Source organism: Camellia sinensis, chromosome 6 (assembly GCF_055761805.1).
Source record: "Camellia sinensis isolate YWXY chromosome 6, ASM5576180v1, whole genome shotgun sequence".
In the NCBI taxonomy this organism is placed as follows: domain Eukaryota; kingdom Viridiplantae; phylum Streptophyta; class Magnoliopsida; order Ericales; family Theaceae; genus Camellia; species Camellia sinensis.
In genome coordinates, this window is record NC_138966.1 from 197,704,890 (window position 1) to 197,728,904 (window position 24,015).

The 24,015-nt window shown below is 38.8% G+C and overlaps 2 pseudogenes; one reads left to right on the top strand and one right to left on the bottom strand.

Annotated features, from left to right (window-relative positions):
- Positions 1 to 1,032: 1,032 nt before the first annotated feature.
- LOC114269115 (isoleucine--tRNA ligase, chloroplastic/mitochondrial-like) overlaps positions 1,033 to 24,015 on the bottom strand; it is a 68,454-nt pseudogene continuing 45,471 nt past the window's right edge.
- LOC145792551 (putative histone-arginine methyltransferase 1.3) lies at positions 14,381 to 20,875 on the top strand (annotated as a pseudogene).

Genomic DNA, 24,015 nt, shown 5'->3' on the forward strand with positions numbered 1-24,015 from the left:
CACGCGTTTCTCAGCCAAGTTAATCTCCCCACTGAAGGGGGATTACTAAGTCGCACAGATTGTGAAGCCGATCGTTCCAAACAACACCAAACATGCTGTGGATGGGACCCATAGCAATCGAAGCGGCCAAACAAACTGGGCCTTAATGTAACTAAATAATTAGGGGATGCTTGGCATGTGCTAAAATAGCACACAATCATTTTATTTGAATCACAACACTTCAAATCCAACTCATATTTCACTATTTTTTTTTTGTGTAAAAAGTCAAATAATATAGTTATTTAAATAATTCCAAATACCCCCTTAATTATAGGATAAATTACAAATACTCCTTATCAATATTTTTTATTTAATAGAATCAACTGAAAAAATAAAATTCCTAATGGCTCTATTATAAAATAATAAAATTATCTGAATTATTAATTGAAATAAATTTCAAATATCATTAAAAATTGTTAATTGTCTAAATAATTTATTAATAAAAAGGTCATTTGTTCTAAAATTAAAAACTCTAAAATCACATGGGAAAATCGTGTTTTATACAAATTTCAAAGAATTTATTTGTAATTTACCCATTATTTTTTTATATTAACCACCTTATATTAGGAATTGGTGGCCAAGATGTATATATTGTTATCACTCTATTTCAGTGACAATAGTTTTTCTTTGTGGAAAAAAAAAAAAAAAAAAGGATCTCTTAAATTTGAAATTTTAAATACATCTTATATTTTTCAGCAAATGTACTTGCAAAAATGAATGTAATTGTTTGGTTTCTTTTTTAGAAAAAAAAAAAAAAAAAAAAATTCAACATGTTTTTCAAAAAAATAGAAACTAATTTGGTAAAAATAAATATTAAAAAAATATTTTAAAAATTATTTCTGACCTCCCAAAAAATTAAATAATGTGAAAATGATAATTGTTTTTATTTATTTTTTTCTTTCATCAAATTAATTTTTAATTTTTCAAAAAAAAAATTGAAAATCAGAGGGACAAGGCAAATGGACTAGTAGATTTGAGTTGCACGGGCATTAATTATTTAAATTTGGCCTCACACATCTCATTTAATTTTGTGACCAAGCTGTCATTCAAGGTGTGAAGATAGACCTTTGCTTCTAGACTTGAACCAATCAACTTCTTGGTACGAGCAACCGCCAGGACTTTATTCACCTCAGTTCGCAGCTGGTCAAAGTACTAAAATTTGGAAGAAGAAAAAAATTCATGTTGCACAAACCATACTTATAGCACTTTTCTTGTGCAAATGATATTTGCTTATAGATAAAGATATGCAACAATATCTTAAGCCAATGTCATCCACTAATGAAAACGAACATATTTTATTTGTAAATAAGAACACACTTCAACTGCACAAATAGTCATCTTAGGTCATTTCGTTTTTCAGTTGAGGAACAGAGAAATTACCTCAAGAATATTTGCCCACAAATCGATTTCTTTGTCAGGGAAAGCAAGCCATCTTTCGCTCAATACCGGCCATCTTGACTCAAAAACAGATTTAGCAATTGAACCATCTTCAGTATTGTACTGAAAAGGAAGATTCTGCCAAACATCCTCAGCCAAACGAGGTAAGTATTAGAGCAACTACCCTCACAATGGAAAGCAGATGTGCAGCAAGAACTGTTTGATAACTTCTCCTTGTAAAACTTGTAGAGGCCCCCATAAAAAATTAAATATAGGCATCGGGCCTGTTTGGCGCAACTTTTTTTAAATTGGAAGTTGATAATTAGAAAACAAAAGTTAAAAGCACATTTTTCCTAACTTTTAGATAATCAATTTTTTTTTTCCAACTTATATAAGTTACTTTTGTCAAACAGTTAATTGAATGGAAATGTCTCAAGCTCAACCAAAAATGAAACATTAAGATGATAATTTTACATTTTTCATACATGATACTCATGTGGTATTACTTTAAATGGCATATACACTTTAAGATGACAATTTCCAATGTACCCAAAAAATAAAAAATAAAACACTTTAAGATGACCACATGGCATATACATGTGACATTTTGAAATGCAAGGGGTCAAAGTGAATTAACCAATAGTTTCAAAAGAATTAACCATCGTAAAATGAACAGGCCCCTTGGCAGGTCTAGGGCAGTGCCACGGCGGCGTTGAGGGGTAGCGCTCCTTGGTGGGTCCAGGGCAGCGCCATGGCAGGGCTGACGGGCAACGCCCCCGAAACAAAATGCAAAAATGCATTCAAAGTTGCCTGTCCGCTCGAGCTGTCGTTTTTATGCTTGAGCGGAGAATGTTGGGTTCCAGAAGTTTGATCTGTCTACAAATATACTGTGAGGCGTGTTTTTACGCTCGAGCGTACATCCTGGCTTGGAACACGCGATATAGAGTACCCGCTCGAGCATCCATTCCTATGCTCGAGCGGACCTCGTGATCTCAGCTTCTATAAAACCTCAAGTTGCTCCAAATCTAGGGTTATGTTTCCAAATCTTCTTCTTGGATATTAGGGTTTATATCTAGAGCTATTTTGCTAGTTTTCTTTGATGTTTGATTGAGTATTCAACTCATGGTTTAAGAAGTATACATCAAAGGATTATTTGTTTATTCTTTATAAAAGAGAGAGTTGTTCTTCAGTGGATTCTAGGGAATTCGAGCCTAAAGCTTTGGTGGATTCTGGAGTGGCTCATCGTCATGATTCGACATCGGCATTGTGGATTCAACGTTGGGCAAGAAAATTCCGAAGTGAAGACCGTAGTGGAAGAGGCATATAAGGGTCGGTTCAATTCGAGCATGAATTTGCTAGGTAATTGAGAGTACACTTGTGTAATTCTTTTTGTCTTCTTAGTGGATTGTTTTATGGCTTTGGCCACTGATTTTTTATCACAATTGGAGGTGCTCCAATTGTGGTTTTTCCACGTTAAAATCGTTGTGTCGATTTATCTTGATTGTTTGATTAGGATTGTTATCTACTGCTTAAAATTGATACATAATCACAAATCAATATCTAGGGGATTTCTAGATTTTTCACAACAGTTTCAAAAGAATTAACCACCTTAATAATGAACAGAAATTAGTTAAGTATTGGGTATTAATAGGAGGGGAAAAAATGCACTTCACAACATTATGGGAGCTAGAAGTATTGGGTCAAGAATTCAATGTACACATACGCCATCACTTTTCTTTACAAGATATGACTATAGAACATATAAATCAATTATGTGGTGCAGCAGAATCAACATTTTAGCTAAAAGTGCAGAGGCCAATAAGGGAAAATGAGAAATAGGGTGCCCCATACTAGGTTGACAATTGAAAATCGTAAAACATTGAATGCAGAAAACCTACATGGAAAACAGAATCTAAATTCATTAACCATCAATATTGCAACATCCCTCGTGCCAAAAAATGTAGAATGATAGCTAGGTGGTAAAGGAATCACACGAAAGGAATTATTTAGTTCTTTATGATGTAAAGTAAGAAAAGAAGTACCTAAAGATATACTTCTTTATGATGCGAAGTAGCGTACCCAACATAAAGTCGATCTTTGGCAGCATCAAAATAGAAATTTGATAAATCAACAATTGCAAACTGTTGAATGATCTGAAAAGGGGAAAAATAAATGAAAAATGTGCCATACAAAAGAGCAAACTAAAATGTTTTCAAACCTCCAGTTGAATTAAGAGAAGTTCTATAAAACGGCTATTAAACCATCATTGTTGTATGGGATAGAATGTTGGACAACTAAGAAATAACATGTAGATAAGATGAGTGTTGTTGAGATGAGGATGCTTAGGTGGATGTGTAGTAAGACTAGAAAATATAGAGTTAGGAATGAGTATATTCGAGAATGGATAGAAGTAATACTGATAAAAGATAAGTTGAGGGAGAATAGATTAAGATGGTTTAGTCATATACAATGGAGACCAACAGAGACAATAGTAAAGAGATGCAATATAGTGACGGTAAATGGAAGTGTCACTATAGGAAATTACACTTTTGGCGACCAAATTTTTAGTCGCCAAAAGTTATAGAATTGGCGACCAGAAATTATATTAGTAAAAGTATAAGAGTTAGCTACTAATTTTTTTTTAGTTGGGGTATATTGATTATTGGCAACTAAAAAAATGTAGGCACTAAAAATTCCACAATTGGCAACTAAAAGAAATTTTAGTTGCTAAATATGCCACAATTGGTGACAAAAAAAAAATAGTCTCTGTATAGTTACTTTTGGCTACTAAAATTATTTAGTCGCCGAATGAAAAACAAAAATTTACTTTTTATCTTTGACGACCAAAAGTTTGGTAGCTAAAAACTTATTTTCAGCAACCAACTAATATTGTAGTTGATGTGTAGTTACTTTTGGCTACTAAAATTATTTAGTCACCGAATGAAAAACAAAATTTTGCTTTTTATCTTTGGCGACCAAAAGTTTGATAGCCAAAAACTTATTTTCAATAACTAACTAATATTTTAGTCGCTATATAGTTACTTTTGGCTACTAAAATTATTTAGTCGCCGAATGAAAAACAAAAATTTACTTTTTATCTTTGGCGACCAAAAGTTTGGTCGCCAAAAATTTGTTTTCATCAAGATGACGCGTGCCTAGCATGTGTCGATTTACCAAAAAAAATTGTGTGTTTATCCGCCAATGATCAACAAGTACTACAAAATTGCTTCTTGTCGTAGGTGTTTGCTTTCTGTGTTTGTAATTAAAATTCTTTGTTAAAGGCATATGTGCCATTGTGCTGCCGGTAAAATGCTTTGTGTCTTGTCAAACATTTGTGTTTTCCTTAATTGTAAAGAAATGCATGTCTATACTGAGTAGTTATAGATCGCAAGGTGCATGTGTGAGTGACATGATAAACATGCTTGTTTCAGGAACTTATTATGCCGCAGTCGTTGAGAATTGCATTGATTTTGTTGGTCGTGTGGTTGTGGATGTTGGTGCTGGTAGCAGTATTCTGTCATTATTTGCCGCTCAGATTGCCTAAGTTTTGTCTGTGTTTGTGCATGAAAATATACTGACATAACAGATTTATCTTTGTTTGTTGGTCTTCTAGAATTCTATCCCAACTCCATCCTCTCTTTTTCTCTGCCTCACTTTTTGTCTCATATCAGGCTGGTGCTAAACATGTTTATGTAGTGGAAGCATCTGAAATGGCAGAATATGCCCGCAAACTTACTACTGGGAACCCATTGTTGGCTCAAATAATTATGGTGCAATTTTTTGTGTTCTTACATTTCAGTTTAAATGTTAATGGAGTTAGTACACTGTTTCTTATTCCTTTTGGGGGCATGTTTTCACTTAAATTATAGGTAGTCAAGGGTAAAGTTGAAGAAGTTGAATTGCCTGAGAAAGTAGATATTTTGATCTCGGGGCAAATGGGTAAGCTTATAATGGCATGTGTGCTATTGATAAATTCTAGTTAACTATGGCATTTTCTGTGATATTAAACATATAATGCCATGGTTGTTTTTTTATTTTTTATTATTACTATGCAATTTAGTCACACCATCAATGTTATGTTACAAAGTGTGTGTGTGTGTGTGTGTGTGTGTGTGTGTGTGTGTGTGTTTTTAACCCCCTTTTCTAGTTAAGTAATGGAGACACTTTTGTAACATTATAGAATTGGCATGAAATTAGCATATGCTTGGACACAAGTGAAAATTGGGAAAGATATCTGTGGGGACATATTTTCCGAGTACCAACACGTGGCCAAGATGACCCCGAAGTGTCAGCCGAGGTGCCACGGGTCCTGGTCATGACGCCGAGATCGTCTCGGCTAGGCCGAGGTTATCTCCGAAGATATCGGAATCCGAGATAAGCAGATAAGGGACAAGAGTCCTAGAATGGGAGAAGACTTCAGTTTGGGTAAAGACAAGACTCTTAGAGAGCTTATCCTAATCCTACTGGGAGTCCAAGATTAGAAATAATCCTAAGTCCATTAGAGCTAGGCTTCTATTAGGACTAGGTAAGTGTTGGCTATAAAAGAGAGACACCTCCATGGGTCTAAGGTATGCAATTTATATTCTAAATAGTGAGTTGAGAACTTTTGCTATCTTTGAGAGATAACTGACTTGATTATCGGAGCGCCCCCGAGTGCACCGCCGGAATCTCTTCTTTATGTTACAGGTCGTTCGGGCTTAATCTATTCTGCCGGTGCTCTCCAGCTAAGTACTAATTTGGCAGTGTGGTTGGAAATTGACACACACAATTTGGCGCCGTCTGTGGAAAAGAAAGGAGAATAGATGGCCAACGACGGACAGAAAGAGAAGGTTGGGGACAACACCCCTACTGAGAGTGGGAAACATATTGACCTTGACGTCGAAGAAGACAACTGCAACGAAGAGACTCATGATAAGAATCACAGAGGAAAGGACGTCGACCAGGAGAGCGACGGACCAAAGAAATCGGACCAAAATGATTACTATAACAAGGATAACCTCCAGGTATGGAAAGATAGATGCCTACGGAGGGACGAAGAGAAGAAGGGAATGGCGAACAAATTGGCAGACCTGCAATCGGTCGTCAATTTCATGATGCAAAACAACGTCATGCAACCACCGTTCCCGCTGCAGGACATGCCGATTCCAGTGGCCAATGCCCAGAAGGGAGGGTAGAAAACAATCCTTGTAGCCCCCCAGCACACCAGGAGCGAAAAACACTTTCACCGGCCTTCAAGGGAGGTCGGGCGATAAGAGTCAAGAAGGGAAGAATCTCGAAGGACACATCGCACCAAGGAAGCAGACCCCAAAGAACATCGGCATGTTCAAAGGCAAGAGTTGTGCTTCGACGCAACTAATGGAGAAAGGTCGAAGAGGGCTCACAACGAAGCTCAGAGTAGTGCACCTAAAAGTTTGAAGTCAGGAGATAGCCGAGCTCCTGGTCGGACCAAGGAGGACCTAAGGGATTACCTACAAAGGAGGCAACAAAATGCCGAGGTAACCTCCCCGTTCAAACCGAGAACACCATTCTCGGTAGAATTGGACAAATTCGAAGCCCCGAAGAGGTTTAGCATGCCAAGATTCCAAATTTATGACGGGAAATCAGACCCTAACTTTCACGTCGGTTTGTACCTAAACTCGATGGCGTTATACACCGGGAACGAGCCGTTACTTTTCAAGGTGTTCGCCTCATCCTTTGGAGAAATTACATCAGACTGGTTTCACAAGTTGTCGAAAAGAACTGTGAAAACCTGGGAAGGCCTGGCCGAGATGTTTGTGGCCAAGTTTGTGACGAACAAACTACAACCGTTAAGGGTAGACGCCCTGATGGCTCTGAAAATTGGCAAGGACGAAAGCCTGAGAGCCTATGCCAAAAGGTATTATAAGGTATTCAACCTAATACCCGAGTGCAACCAAGAGGTGGCGGTCGTGTCTTTCAAGAACGGCCTAAAAGATGATTGTCTACCACGAAAGTCATTGGCAAAGACATTGCCAAAAAGCATGGAAGAGCTCATGGTCAGAATTGAGAAATATGCCAGGGCTGAGGAAGACACACCAGGGACTAAGGAGACAAAGCAAGAGAAAGGAAACAGCTCGCCGAAGCGAGGCCGAGATAACAATGGATCCAACAAGCAAGAGATAGGATTGAGGGCTACACAGACAGTCACAACTGTATTCCGAATTCCAATTCACAAAGTTCTAGATAAAATCCGAACCTAGCCCTATTTCAGAGCACCATCAAGGGTACCAGCAGAGTTTATGGGAAGAAGTCTTGGTAAGCATTGTGCTTATCACAATGAAGATGGGCATCTGACTCAGGGTTACAGAGCCCTGAAAGCACACCTGGAAGACCTGGTAAGGCAAGGCCATTTAAGGGACCTTGTAGATGAAGCCAGGATAAGGGAAGAGCAGGCAAGATTGCCTTAGGAACCAGCAGCTCCACCTCTCCCAGCACAGCAACCGCAGGAAGGAGGACCTCGGGTAATTAATGTAATTCACTTGAAGGTCAACGAAAACGAAATACGGGGGGAGACCTAGAAGGTAAAGCACTTGCAGCATGTGTACCAGGTCCGGGAGAAAAGACCTCGGGCCAAGGAGTTCCAGGGACCAGTAGTGTCATTTACTGAAGTCGACCTTAAGATAGTGCAGCATCCACATAACGATGTCTTGGTAGTATCCCTCCAAGTTGGGGAGTGCCAAGTGACGCGTATCCTAATTGACCAAGGCAGCTCTTGTGACATCATGTATGTCAGGTGTTACAAGGAGCTTGGCCTTCACCCAGACGATATGGAGCAGTCCAACAGTCCAATGGTCGGGTTCAATGGAACACCGACGTGGCCACTGAGAGCAGCAAGCTTGGACGTGCAGGCTGGTACCAAAAAGGTAAAGACAGAGTTCACCATAATTGACACACCCTCCCCCTACAATGCTATCTTGGGAAGGCCATGGCTGCATGCAATGGAGGCCGTTCTCTCAACGTTGCATCAGCTATTGCAGTTCCCAACAGAGCATAGGATAGAGGAGGTCAGAGGGGATCAGCTGCAAGCAAAGAACTGCTCCATGGCAGCAATGAAATCCACTTGCAGCATACGAGAACCAGAGACAGTAGAGATCGAAGACGAGGACGTGGAAGTCCTAGATGACGTTGGCAAAGAGCCAACCGAGAAGAGTGAAGAAGCCTTAAAGAAAATCTTTGTCCAGCAAGGGGATGAGGAACGCTTCTTCTTTCTCAGCTCGGGCTTAGCCGAAGAAGAAGAAGAAAAAGAACTGGAGGCTTTCTTGAGAGAAAATATTGAGGTGTTTGCCTAGACGCCTTACGAAATGCCTGGCATTGACCCCGAGGTCACTTGCCATAAACTGAACGTAGACAGGTCAACCAAACCTGTAATCCAACGGGCAAGAAGACCGACGTTGATACATATTGAGGCAATGGAAAAGGAAGTAGACAGACTTTTGGAAACCGGAGCCATTTGAGAGGTAAATTACCCGACATGGCTATCGAATACAGTGGTGGTGAAGAAAAAGAATGGTAAATGGAGGGTCTGCGTGGACTTTACCAGCCTAAACAAGGCCTGTCCCAAAGACAGTTTTCCTTTACCCAAGATTGACCAACTAGTGGATGCCACTTTAGGGCATGGAAGGATGAGCTTTCTGGATGCTTACAGGGGTACCATCAGATAGCCATGTATGCCCCAGATGAGGAGAAGACTGCGTTTATCAACCCAAAAGGGCTGTATTGCTACAGAGTGATGCCTTTTGGGTTGAAAAATGCAAGAGCAATTTACCAGAGATTGGTAACCAAGATGTTCAGACACCTAATTGGCCAAACAGTGGAGGTATACATCGATGACATGGTCGGGAAGACCAGGGAACCTAAGGACCATCTGGAAGACTTAAAAGCAGTCTTTGACATCCTAAAAACATATCGGCTCCAACTCAATGCATCGAAGTGTGCATTTGGAGTTGGATCTGGTAAGTTCTTGGGATACTTGGTGACCAGAAGGGGCATTGAGGCCAGCCCAGATCAGATTAAGGCCATCCTAGAGCTAAAGAGCCCGACGTCGGCAAAACAGGTGCAAATACTGACTGGAAAGGCTGCAGCCCTGAATAGGCTCATAAGTAGAAGCTCAGACAAGTGCAAACCTTTCTTCAGCTTAGTGAAAAAAGTCACATACTTTTTATGGACTGAAGAATGCGAAGCCGCCTTGACCAACTTGAAGAGGTATTTGACCACAGCTCCAGTTCTCTTAAATCCAGAACCTAGAGAGGAGTTGTTCCTGTACTTGGCAGTTTCGGAACATGCGGTAAGTGCAGTGGTAATCCGAGAAGAAAAAGGGGAACAAAAGGTTGTTTACTATATAAGCAAAACCCTGGCTGATGCAGAAACCAGGTATTTACCCTTGGAAAAGTAAATGCTGGCTTTAGTAATGGCCTCAAAGAAACTGAACCATTACTTTCAAGCCCACAAAATTGTGGTGCTAACTGAACAACCTTTGAAGTCCAGGGAGATCTGACAAGAAGAATAGCTAGGTGGGCAGTGGCCTTGGGCCAGTATGACCTGGAATACAGACCTAGAACAGCAATCAAAGGCCAAGTTTTGGCCGACTTCGTGGCCGAGTTCACGCCAGGATCCATCGTACATCGAGCTCCGTTGAGCCGAGGTGAACGATGTCCAAGCGAGCAAAGAGGAGCCCAGCCGAGGGCAACGGAACAGAGGAAGGGTGAAAAACTCAGACCCTGCAGCATTTATATCGGCGACACCTTTCGACTGTTTGTTGATGGGAGTTCAAACCAACAAGGAGCGGGAGTAGGAGTAGTACTGGTATCTCCAGATGGACAAATACTAGAACAATCTATTTGTTTGGAGTTCAAGGCCTCAAACAATGAAGTAGAGTATGAAGCACTGATTGTAGGACTGAAACTGGCAGTAGCAGTAGAAGCAGATGAGGTGATAGTCTTCTGTGACTCTCAGCTTATAGTCAACCAGACAGCAGGCGAGTTCACAGCCCGAGACGAAAGGATGCCGGCCTATGTAAAGGAGGTCGGCAGATTGGTGGCCCTGTTTCAGAATTGCCGACTACAGCAGATTAGCCGAGATGATAACAGTCACGCTGATGCCTTGGCCAACCTGGCTAGTGCAATACAACCTAGAAAGGCAAGGATGATAATGGTTGACTACTTGTTAGGCCCGAGTATCGAACCACTAACCACAGAGCATGAAGCAATGTGTGTGGACATAGGACCAAGCTGGATGGATGTAATAATAACATTCCTGAAAGAAGGAAAACTGCCAGATGATCACAAAGAGGCACACAAGATCAGATTGAAGTCGGCAAGATTCAGTCTGACAGCAGAGGGACATCTCTATAGAAGATCCTTCACTGGGCCCCTTTTGAGGTGTGTACATCCTTCACAAGTCGAAGATTTTTTGTACGAAATACATGAAGGAGTATGTAGGAGCCACGCTGGGGGAAGATCACTTGCTCATAGGGCCATTACCCAGGAGTATTGGTGGCTCTACATGCAGAAAGATGCAGAAACCTATGTCAAGAAGTGTGAAAAGTGCCAAAGGTTTGCACCACTGATACACCAACCAGCAGCAGACCTAAACCTAGTATCCAGTCCTTGGCCGTTTGCCCAATGGGGCATGGATCTTGTTGGAAAACTGCCCCAAGCAACTGGGCAAAGGAAGTACCTGCTGGTAGTAACATATTACTTCACCAAGTGGATAGAAGCTGAACCCCTTGCCAAGATCTGAGACGTGGATGTGAAAAACTTCATATGGAGGAACATCATCACCAGGTTTGGGATCCCAAGAGCAATAGTTGCAGACAATGGAACATAATTTGACAGTAAGCTAATCAAAAGCTTCCGTACAAAATTCAAAATCAAGAATTACTTTTCAACCCCAAGTTTTCCTCAAAGCAATGGACAAGCAGAAGCGTCCAACAAAGTTATCTTGGATGGGATAAAGAAGAGGCTGCAAGCAGTAAAGGGAAAGTGGGTAGATGAATTGCCCAGTGTACTCTGGGCATATCGGACTACGCTAAAAAGATCAACAAGGGAATCCCCGTTTGCCATGGCTTATGGCACAGAAGCAGTCATTCCACTGGAGGTCGGCATCCCAGGAATCAGAACCCAGGCAGTGGAAAGGGAAAGTGGGTAGATGAATTGCCCAGTGTACTCTGGGCATATCGGACTACGCTAAAAAGATCAACAAGGGAATCCCCGTTTGCCATGGCTTATGGCACAGAAGCAGTCATTCCACTGGAGGTCGGCATCCCAGGAATCAGAACCCAGGCAGTGGAGAATGGAACTGATGATGTATTTTTAGCCCAAGATCTAGATCTTCTAGAAGAGAGGAAGGATAAAGCAGCAATTTAGCTGGCGGCATACCAGCAGCAGTTTGCTAGGGCTTATAATAAAAAGGTTAACCGAAGGGAGTTTCAAGTCGGTGACCTCGTCTTGAGAAAAGTCGTCGGCAACAAGAAAGATCCCAGAGAGGGCAAGCTTGGCCCGAATTGGGAGGGACCCTATAGAATCATCTCGGTATTGGACAATTAGGCATATCGACCTGAAGATAATGAAGGCAAAGAGTTGCTAAGGCCTTGGAATACTTGCAATTTGAAATTTTTCTATCATTAGACTTTTTTCCTTTGTTATTAGCCGAAGTAATAAATAAAATTTTAGCTTGATTTTTTACATTTGTGATTGATAAGATATTTGACGATGTTTCTGGAATACATGCATAATGAGAACCCATTGGGGGGTAGAGAGTTGGAAAATGGTTCCTGGAAAGGTAGAAATTACAAGCTAAAATATGTTTAACACTTGTTGAAATTTGTGAAAAATTTACAAGTTGAAGTTAAACCGATGTCATGTTTAACACTTGTTGAAATTTGTGAGAAATTTACAAGTTGAAGTTAAACCGAGGTCATGTTTAACACATGTTGAAATTTGTGAAAAATATACAAGTTGAAGTTAAACAGAGGTCATGTTTAACACTTATTAAAATTTGTGAAAAATTTACAAGTTGAAGTTAAACTGAGGTCAAGTTTAACACTTGTTGAAATTTGAGAAAAATTTACAAGTTGAAGTTAAACCGAGGTTATGACTAAAAGAAAAATTGGTCTAAACACTTGTTGAAATTTTTTAGAAAAATTTACAAGTTAAGACCAACGTTATATTAAAAGAAGTACTTATGTACTTGCCGAGATAAACCATTGATGGGTATAACCGAGGTATTTCACCCCGAGAAGATTACATAGACTAAGGTGTTAGTATGTTGAAGACATACAAATTATTCTAAGTATAGAATCATGCAATGAAGACAAACAAACAAGCATCCAAAAAGAGGAAGTTGTATTTACATTCGAAAGAAGGCACATCGGCCAGACAGAAAACTTACATTGTTTCAAAGAACAAAAAAAGTACAAGGTACAGAGAAAAAAGAGAAAAGCATCAAACTAAGACTCTTCAGCGTCTTTAGGCGGTTGGGTCTGGAGTTCGGAAGATTGTTAAGAAGACATCTCGGCGGCCCTCTCAGCCGCGAGCTCGGCATCGATTTCTTGAAGAGTTTAGTCGAGGCTCTTGTCGGTAATAGGCACGTCCGATGTTGCCTTCTCAAGAACAGTGTCTTTGGAGACCTCACCCTTCTCATCCTGAGTCAAGTCTAGGACTTGCTCATTTGGAGTAGGGGACTTGGCCCCAGCAGTTTCTTTTGATTTCCTTACCAAAGCTTCCTCCTCAGACTCAGAATCGTCTTCGGACTGGCTTGGAGTAGGGGGGAATGGCAGGGGAAGAACGTCGACATTCTTGAGGGGGAGTCCTCGGGGACGTCAAGCTTTTTTAGAACAGCCATCCAACCAAGGGTGAAACCCTTATTGCATGCCTGCTTCACCTGTTTTTTGTAGTCCGTCGTGACATCGGTCACCCCTACATTGTATGTCTTTTCATCTCGCGGCCTTGATCTTGGCAGATTTTGTGGCCAAGGCATCTTGAAGTTCTTTTTGGGCCTCGGCCATTTTTGTCTCAACCTCTTTCTTTTCAGCCGTGAGGACCTTGGCAATAGCCTCGGCAGCATCAGTTTTCTCTTCGGCCTCATCTTTAGCCTTGATGGATGCCTCAACCTGATCTGACAAGGTCTTCATCTTTCCCTCGGTCTTTTTGAGGGTCTTCTGTAAACCAAAGACCTCCCTGATCTTGTCGGCCAACTCCTTCCTCATCTCAAAAGATTGCATTAAGAAGGAATGGACGTGCTGGATCGCTTGAAGCAAAATGGATAGAGTAGAAGTTATTAGAAAATTCTCTAAGTATGAAAGAATAGAGAAAGAAAAATACCAAGTGTAAGAGACTTACTTGAATAGAATGCTGGAGCATCAGAGAAAAATTTTCGTATTCGCTCATCTTAGCGTTACGATTAAGAACTTCGGGTAGAAGCAAGGCGATAGAGAGGGCAACGCCGACCTCAATGTCGTCGGCGCTATCACCAGCCTTAACTGGCTTGTTATCAGTTGTGATTGGCAGGGCCTAAGGGGAATCATGTTTTAATGGCCCCGAGGTGGTCGTAGAGGACGACTTTTACCTCTTTGATCTGGTAGATTCTGATGGTTAGGCCTCGGCGGGCCTCTTCTCGGCAACAGAAGGGGTCTTCTTGCTCTCGGTCAATTTAAAAATTGGCAAGGTGTCCTTCGTGTCAATCTGAGTCACTGTTGCCTTGGGCTGAGCCTTCTTTAGACATTTTGGCTTTGGCTTTGGTTTAGGCTGGGTTTGTGCTGGTTGAGCGTCAACTGAGTCAGGGATGTCGGCTAGAAGATTTTCAACGACAGCTTTCTTGCGACCCATCTCTACGGCGGCGTTGGCGTTGAGATGGTGGGACCAGATATGGAGCCGAGGTTGACGGTTGCTCTGCTGGATCAGAAGTCGATCCTTGATCTGGCCGAGATGATGAGGCTGTTGGAAGAGTTATGGCGGAAAGAAGAGACTGGCTCTTCTTCTTCTTCGGAACGTCAGAAAGCACCGACTTGTAGGTCGGGATGAAGTTCAAAAGCAAGGGAGCTCTCTGCTTATGAATTGGCAGATCCAGTAGCTTCTTCAAGTCCTTGCTGGGAAAGAAGGACTTACGAAAGCCCTTCGGTGGTTGTGGAAGTACTGCAAAAAGAAAAGCACAGACGTTAAAACAAAGTATTGAAAACTTGGAAAAAAAGTGTTAGAAGGTAGCACTTGGCTCTTACCATTACCCTCTACGAATATTGTTCGGCTGAGAGGGTAGAGGTGAAGGTCGTTATCTGGAGCAAACTCCCAGTTGCCCGAGACAATGAAGTAATCATCCCCGGCTCCCTTATTGGAGTTTAGGAGGTCGGCAACAAGTTTGTATTCAGTAGACCTCGGCTTAAGATAGTAGACATAACCTTTTTCTAATTTGAGGCCACACATGGTGTAGCAGTATTGGATGTCGGCTAAGGTCACCCTAGCATTTTCTCTGCGTGCTAAGGCTATGATACCATTAATGACTCTGTATGAGTTAATGGTTAACTACATTGGGTTAAGCTTGTAATAATGAAGGACTTCACGGAAAATGATGTGTAGTGGAAGCATGAGTCCATACTCAACGAAGGCGACGAACGGAAAGGGCATAGAGTTGACTGTGGGCATCATGGAGTCGTCATCCCCAGCCAACCTAAGGTGAACGTCGGCTGGAATGGAAAACTCTCGCCTAAAGTATTCCAACTTGGTCGGGGTATCTGCCATATGCTTCCACATACCCATGACGTCGGCTTGATTAAAGGTGTTAGATTTCAAAGGGAAGTGTTTTGAAAGGGTATGAGGGACCTCGGCAAAAACCTAAAACTATACTATGGTAAGAGTTTGTACGGATCTAAGGGGAATTTGTGTCAGTTCTTCCTAAGGTTTGTAAGTTCTATAGGCAAATCCCAATCTTAAGTCTAGGCAAGTGAAGATTGAAGGCAAGAATTTGGAAAAAAAACACGACAAACAGAAACAAGAACAGTGACGGAGTCGTCAAGAACATTGACAAAGATTATGCAGGTGTGTGAGGTCAAGAACAGTGGCAAAGATCAATAGATATGAAAGCAGTGTGTGAATAATCAAAAGTGGATTGGCCCAAAAATAAAATCACGATGAAAATATGCCCAAATGCATGATTGAGTTCACATACACAAATTTGTAAAAAATATGAACGAAGCCACAATAACAAAGCATGAATGTAACAGAATTCAAAGAAAACCAAGAACCAGGATGAAAACAGTAGCTTACTAGAGGGGTGAAGCCGGTGTTGAAGACGCCGGAGTGAGGAGGCGGTTCTAATCGGAAGAGGACAGCGAAAGCTTCACCGAAGGAGAGGAATAAAAATGGTTACAGAGCTTAAAGATCTGGAACAATGGCAGATTTGGAGAAGAGAAGTTAGAGAGAGAAAGAGTTGGGAGCTTGAGAACAAGGATGCAAAAAGTGAAGAGACAGAGGGAAAGAAGGGATTTTTGATCGAAACGCGGAGAATGGCAGCAAAATACCATCAATGAGCCTAGGACGATGTGCCTGTCAGACGGCGCACGCACGAGTGATGCGACTTGATGGTGCGTGCCGGGAACGGTCCAGTGGGGGACAGACGTGTGGTAGAAACGGTTGAAATGTTGTGCGTGACAGCTCATACTCGTGATAAAACTCTTGGAGTTCTTGGTTTAATAAAACAAATGACCTCGGCTGGTAGAAATATCTCGGCTAAATAACTCGAATAAACTAGGTTATTGGTTCTAAAAGCCTTGATGAGATAGACTACAGGACCTGGTCGTGTGAAGCTGACGTATTATTACATCGGTAATGGATGATAGAGCAAGATAGCCGACATGCTATACGATATAACGATATAAGTTCCATCACCTCAGGATGTCGAGGTAATAGAACCTAGGGGGCAGTTGTGGGGACATATTTTCCGAGTACCAACACGTGGCCAAGGTGACGCCGAAGTGTCAGCCGAGGTGCCATATGTCCTGGTCATGATGCCGAGATCGTCTTGGCTAGGCCGAGGTTATCTCCGAAGAGAATCCGGGATAAGCGAATAAGGGACAAGAGTCCTAGAATGAGAGAAGACTTCAGTTTGGGTAAAGACAAGACTCTTAGAGAGCTTATCCTAATCCTACTAAGAATCCAAGATTAACAGTAATCATAAGTCCATTAGAGCTAGGCTTCTATTGGGACTAGGTAAGTGTTGGCTATAAAAGAGAGGCACCCCCGTGGGTCTGAGATACGCAATTTATATTCTGAATAGTGAGTTAAGCAATTTTGCTATCTTTGAGAGATAACTGACTTGATCATCAGAGTGCCCTCGAGTGGACGAACCACCGCCGAAATCTCTTCTTTATGTTGCAGGTTGTTCGGCCTTAATCTATTCTGCCGGTACTCTCCAACTAAGTACTAATTTGGCAGTATGATCGGAAATTGACACACACAATATCTATTAAAAAAGTGACTCATTGTGGTATTTTAGAATGGCACCCCGCTCAGTCTACATGTTGGGCAATCTATTCTATTAATAGGGATGGGGAGATTATCTATTGTTTTTTATGCACAATATGTTAATTATTGTTGTTTTTGTGTTTTTCTTTGATATTTATGTCAGGAGCAGTTTTTAAATTTTCACTATGGACTATAAGTGGGAGGGCTGGCGTTATTTATTTATTTATTTGTTAGCAGCTTAGGTATATAGTGGGGTTGGGGTTGACTGAACCCAAAGTGTAGCAAGGGTCCCTAGGAGTGCCTACATATATTTGTTTCACTGTGTTTTACCATATTTGCTGCAAAGATTAATATGTGTGTGCTTTGTTATGTGACATTTGTTTGGGTTTTGACGTTTAAAGTTGATTGCTCCTACAGAATACATATGACTCCGTTCAGTGATGAATATTTGTATGTTGAGATTGCAAATAAGGTAAGTGAAATGAGTTGAAGCACTTGTAGGGTTAATCACTATCATGTCCCCTGTGATTAAGTGAAGGTTAAGAATGATTTGTGAAATTTGCTCGACCTCAATTGTAGGTGATTTTCCCCTCCTATTTCTTGTCAAAAGAATTCAATTTCAGTTTTTTTTTTAAAATTTATTTATCAAAAATAAAAATAAAAATAAATCTGTCTTTAAATGTAAGCTGACCTTTTGGAATCTATCCAATTAAATAGTGATCGAATTAGTCTTACACCTATTTGTATGCAAATTGTAGTGCGCGCTGCATTTTACTAGGACAAAGTCCTGGATCAAAAAATCAGGAACTTTTTTGTGCTGTTATTTTGAGCAATTAAACAAGGAAAAAAGGGACTAAAAACAATATTAGGTCATTGAATTATTTGTAATTTTAGGTAAGATACATTGAATTATATCACTGCTTTTGCCCTTTGTTATTGTGCTCTTATTTAATGAAGATAATATCTTCACTAGGAAAATTTTGTCTTCTGTTTTAGAATCAGTTTATTTTTGTTTGGTCACTTGTTCCTAAATGCATCCATTTGCTTTATATTGTTTATTTCTTACTTCCATCAAAACTTGTTTTTTGTTTTTTTGTTGTGTTTTGGTTTTTTGGCAATGAAAGTGGTCTAATATTTTTTACTCTTATATACGCAGGCCGTCTTTTGGCAGCAACAAAATTATTATGAGGTTGATCTAACACCTTTATATGGATCTGCTTTCCAAGGGTACTTTTCTCAGTTCCGGCTTACTTTGCAATACTACAAATATTATTGAATTTTTAAGATGGTGTCACAGTTTTCTTATTATGCTTGGCTTTAAATGTCTACAAGTGCATTATCGTGCATCTTATTTGTTGAACCTGTTCCTGATCTTTTCCTTCGATAATTTAGTTGTTGATACATAGAGTTTGCTTTGTTGAGGTTAGTTCTTTGAAGTTACATCTTTTGTACGCTATGCAAAATTTTCTTATTTTACAAAATCACAATGAAGAACATCACCATTTAAAAGCTCTAGAAGGGTATTTTGACTAATAAAGTTGGGAGTAGAGAAGAAGGATTCATGTAGCCGACCTCATTTGATGGGAGTTAAGGCTTGGTTTGGTTAAAGTTGGGATAACTGTAAGTAGTGATCATTTGAAGAATGTTAATTTTTCTTATGGGTACACACCGAGCTTATGAGTTTTGATCCCATTTGTAAGAGTGTCTTCTTTACCAAGCAGTGGAGATTTTGTCCATACACATCTAATTCAGATTATCTATAATCTTAGATTGTAAGCAATTTTGAAGAATGTGTACCTTCTAGAACGTCAATAAATTTCATTCTCTTGTTAACACTGAAATAACTAATAATTTCATTCTCAAATAATTAAATTTCATTCTCTTGTTAACACTGAAATCCCTCTGAGATTTTTTTTTTATGAAAGGTAGCCCGCCCTTTGGATTGCCACCCTCAAAATCTTTTCAAAAATATCGAAATGACATTATTTAAGATTTCATAACTCAAGCAGATGGTCTCAAGGCTTGTTTGAGATGATTTTATTTGTGGCAGTTCAATGTTCATTGAAGTGTGTCATTTTGGAAGAATCTGTTATTTGTCCTTCATTAGAAGAGTTAGACCATGATGTGGATGTAGTCTGTGTAGAAAGAAAAATTAGGAGAAACTTTTAAGGGATTCTAGTTGAAAGTAGAAACTGTGAACAATCACATTGTTAGATTGTGGTAAATCCTGATACAGTCAATGACAGAAAAAAGCTGCCTGCAGCTTCCACATATGAATTGAATTAGGTCAATTTGAACACTCATATTATAAATGTGTTGGCAGGAAAGCATTGTTGAATGGTTCTTGAAGCTTTCAAGTACAATGTGTGTGTGTGTGTGCACTCCATGGTTACCATCAACTTGATAGTAAAGCACTGTTCAAAGGTTCTTGAAACTTTTGAGTACATTGTGTCTGTGCATTCACTTCTGTCCGTCATGTTTATTGACAGTAATTATGTTGGTTTTTCTGTTATTATCATGGTGACCTCGAATGATATCTCTCTCTCTCTCTCTCTCTCTCTCTCTCTCTCCCCTTTACTTTCTGTACAGCCAGTGGTGGATGCTTTGATCCTAGTCTATTGGTGGCTCCAGCAATATCTCATATGATTAACTTCACTTCTATAAAGGTATAGTTAACTGTCTAAATAAGAACTATCACTAGCCAATCACAATACTTGTTATAGTATTTATAAAAAATTACTTGTTTCTTTATTAGCATAGCAATTGTTCTTTCCTAGTCCATGACTGGTGGCCATTCTTGGATTCAAAGAGGTCAAGTTAAAAAGGTTTTGTGGAATGGAATTACTGTTTCTGTAACTATGGAACTGCTGAAATTATGGATCACAACGGGGGTCTACTAGGGTACAAAAATGTTAGAGGATTTGATAGCCGCTCACATTGTCTTTCTTTGCAGGGTATATATGACTTTCTGTTTTGCAAACTTTGTGGGATTGTTTGGGTGATGGAATATGATGCAACCTGATTATGAAACTATCCATAGAGGCTGTAATATATCCATGTTGAATTGTATTTAAGTATGAAATAAAGCTTGATGATTGTCTTATATTTTTCATTCTGCAGGAAGAGGAGTTGTATGAAATTGATGTTCCATTGTATGAAATTAATATATCCAGTGGGTACTAGAATTCATGGGTTGGCGTGTTGGTTTGATGTATTGTTCGATGGGAGGTAATCATTTGATGTTTGATTAATAATGTTCTCTCTCGCTCTCTCTCGACCATTGTTAATCCCTCGTTCTACAGTATTGTACAAAGGTGGCTGAGCACAGCTCCTGATGCGCCTACAACCCACTGGTATCAGCTGCGTTGTGTCCTCTCTCAACCAATTTATGTCATGCCAGGACAAGAAATTACAGGCCGACTCCACATGATTGCACAAAATGCTCAGAGTTATTCTATTAACTTAACGATGACAAGTTAGTGTTCATGATCTAGCTAGTTCAGTTGTATTTGTTTGTTAATAGGATTCTTTAAATGATCTAATTAGTGGTAAATGAACTTAAATAGCTAAAAGTTGGGGCGCTGGTGCCGGACAAGGAGGAATAGTCCGGACATCATCCGGCAAATTTGATCTCAAGGAGCCCTACTACGGAATGTCTCAACCCCAAGCCTACTCAATCGCCCAAGATCAGCCAACACATCATCTAACAAATACACAGGTATTGAATCATCCTTGTCATCTTGTTGTGATCCTTATGATTTGGTTTTGAAAGAAAGGGATAATGGCACACCATACCTTGCCATTGTTTCACTTTTCCTATGAATTTGGTCGTTTTCCTAAGTGTTGGTGACTTGGTTTACTGCTTGGCAGGACATACAAATACAATCACAGGATGAAGAAGGATTTGAGTTGATGCATCAACCATCCCAAAATGTGGATATTGAGTACATTGAGTGAGTCACTGAAAAAATAAATAAAAAGAAAAGAAAGAGAAGTTACTAAATACTGATTGATTCCCTGTAAATCATATCAAAATGATTAAACTAGTTGAATAATCAAATATGGCCTGCTTCAAATTATGTCATCTTATAACCATTTATACAAATTTTCAGGGTTATACAAACAAACCTACCAATGAAGTGTTTTTGAAAGAAAATTTCAAATTTCAAAAAAATGTTGGAATGGTGACTGCTAGTTTCTAGGTGCTAGTTCTATTTAGGTCACATTAAAGTTAAAAAACCAACTTATAGTTAAAGCATAGTTTGGACAAACTTAAAAAATATTGACGAAATTAATTCCAAAACACCTTTTCTTTTAGTCATTTTTTTTGTTTAATGGAAAAAGTTGCATAGTTGAAATTTTAGCATAATTTATTAAACAAAACAAAAGCAAATGGAGGAAAATGAAATGCTAATGACTACTATATTCTTCATTTAGTTTAAAATAATAATAAATAAATAAATAACTATATTCTTTATTTTCTTTTGTCAATCAATTTTTTTTTTTTTTTTATTTTTTTTTTTTTGAACAATTTATAAACTTAAAGAATGAAGAATATACTTTACTCAAATAAAAAGAAAGAATGGAGAATATACAGGTGAAGAATATATATATATACATATATGTACATTCTTGATAGTTTAGTTTCTCATCGTAATATTTTCTTTTCCTTTCTTTTTTATTGAAAGTATTTTCCTCAAAAGATTAGCTCTTTTTTTCTTTTTCTTTTTTTGGTATTCTTTTTTTGGTATGAAAAAAGATCAGCTTCTGCTATATACCCTAGCATCACTTACTTTTTTGATCCAACAAATCTCCATAAAATCTGAATTGAACCCTTTGAATTCAATGGCACCAAAAGTTGGACCTATGGTATAGAGAGACCTACACAATTCGCACCACTATCAATCAGCTTTTGCCGCTGCATTCTTAACTCACTGTTGTTGAGTCTCAGCTAACTGCTGCCAAAGATGGAAGCGGTTGAATTGCAATGACATTATAACAGTGGCTACAAAGCATGGGGTGCTTAGCAAACGAACAAACTTGAGGAGAGTTGTTCCAGCATCTTTCACATTTGGAGCCCTCTGCGTCCAAACTCTCTTATTTCCTTCAATGAGGTATTCTCCACTGTACGGTATGTTCTTGATCTATACATTTTCCATAGACGAAAGAATCTGTACCAGTAGATCACCATTTAAATGATAATGGTCATGTTTGTGTTCTTTGTATAATCATTGCAAACCTGAAGAACTAGAGTATGGTAATTGAGAAATCAACGATTTGATGACCCTGACTCGTGCATCTTACTATAAGAAATTTCTAAACCTAGGATGAAGTGGGAAGAACCAGTTTTGTACCAGTGTTTGCTATGCCCAAGGATGATATACTACAACAAATTACACTTTTGGCGACTAAATTTTTAGTCACCAAAAGTCATTTTTCAGTCGCCAAAGATTTTTGCTAACTAAAATTTTTGGTCGCCCATTTGGTAGTTGACTAATTGTCGGCAAAAGAATTGGCTACTAATTTTTTTTAGTCGCCAAAAGTCGTCAATTGGCGACTAAAAATTAGTCACCCAAAAGAAAATATTTAGTCGCCAAAAAGAAAATATTTTTCATCTTTTAGCTACCAACTTTTTAGTCGCTAAAAACGTAGCACTCCTTTTTGGCTACTAATTTTTTAGTCGCCAAAAACATAGCACTCCTTTTTGGCTACTAATTTTTTAGTCGCCAAAAACTTTCATTTTTTTTGGCTACTAATTGTTTAGTCGCCAATAAGTTCCCTTTTTATTTTTTGGCTACTAAATGTTTAGTCACCAAAAGCTCTATTTATTAATTTTTTTAAAATGAACAAATTGAAAATTTTTTCATTAATTTCTAAATTATATGCATTCCATTATCAATGCAACATATAACCTGTACATGTACAGAATAATACATCTATCAATTATAATCTAAATCCATTATCAATAATACCTATTTCATTGCAAACTATCCAAAAACTTTAATAACATCATATTCCAAATATCATATAAATTCATACCAATCAAGTGTAATCCATCTAAATTAAATATTACATACAAAAACACTGGATTTCCAAAACAAAGGATTGTATAAAAATAAATGTCTTTCATATACAGAACAAATGTTCTTCGTACACAAAAATAAATATCCACAATAGCTCACGCAAAAGCAATCTGTAAAAAAAATAAAATAAAATAAAATAAAAACATTGGCACTTATTCAATAATATTGACATTCCAAATTACAGCAACTATAAAATTAATAATTCTGATATATTATATCTGCAAATTATAATAATTATAAAATCAATAATTTCTTGCTGTGAAAGAACGGAAAGTGGTGAGAACAATACAAAAATTTAAGGCATACAGGTAATTTTTCAACAATAAAGAGCATATAAACTCAGAATAGTGTTGTACAACAAGAATGATGGCCAACATTAAATAGAAATGGAAAAGAATTATGAAGCATACTTGGAATCAACCCATCAAAATAAAATGTAGAAATAGAAAGACATGTAGTAGTAAGAAATGCATCTATGAGAAATAAAAACTGGTGCCAATTGAGAACCAAATAAGAAAATGTTGTCTGAAATGGTTCATTTCAGTTATGCTCATTGGAGATGAAGAAGAAGGAAGAGTGATTTCATTCAAATTTAAGGCACCAAGGGCAAGAAAGAAGATTGACGACAAGGTAATGCAAAACATGACGATCAAGAAGTGGAAGATAATATGCCTCAAGTAATTGGGATTTGCTTTCTCAAGTTGACATCAAAGGAAAAAAAAGTTCAAAAAAATTCTCCATTCTCCAAATCAAATTTGCTTTAAGAGCTACAGCTTCAGCACACAGACCATGCCAACTCTCAAAAGGGCAAAAACAAAAGGCATGCATATATTGTACTATTTCGAAGTACAATTTGGAAAGAAGGGGTATCATATAATATAAGCAACCAACACTAGCATATTCTTGATTTTCATCTCAAAACCTAGCTGAAGAAGATTCATTTTGTGCCATTACTTTGCAAATGTGCAAGATCTGTGTATCACAATGTTTTGTCTGTATGACATCGTAATCAAATTAAACATGTTAACTTTTAACAAATTGTGTCT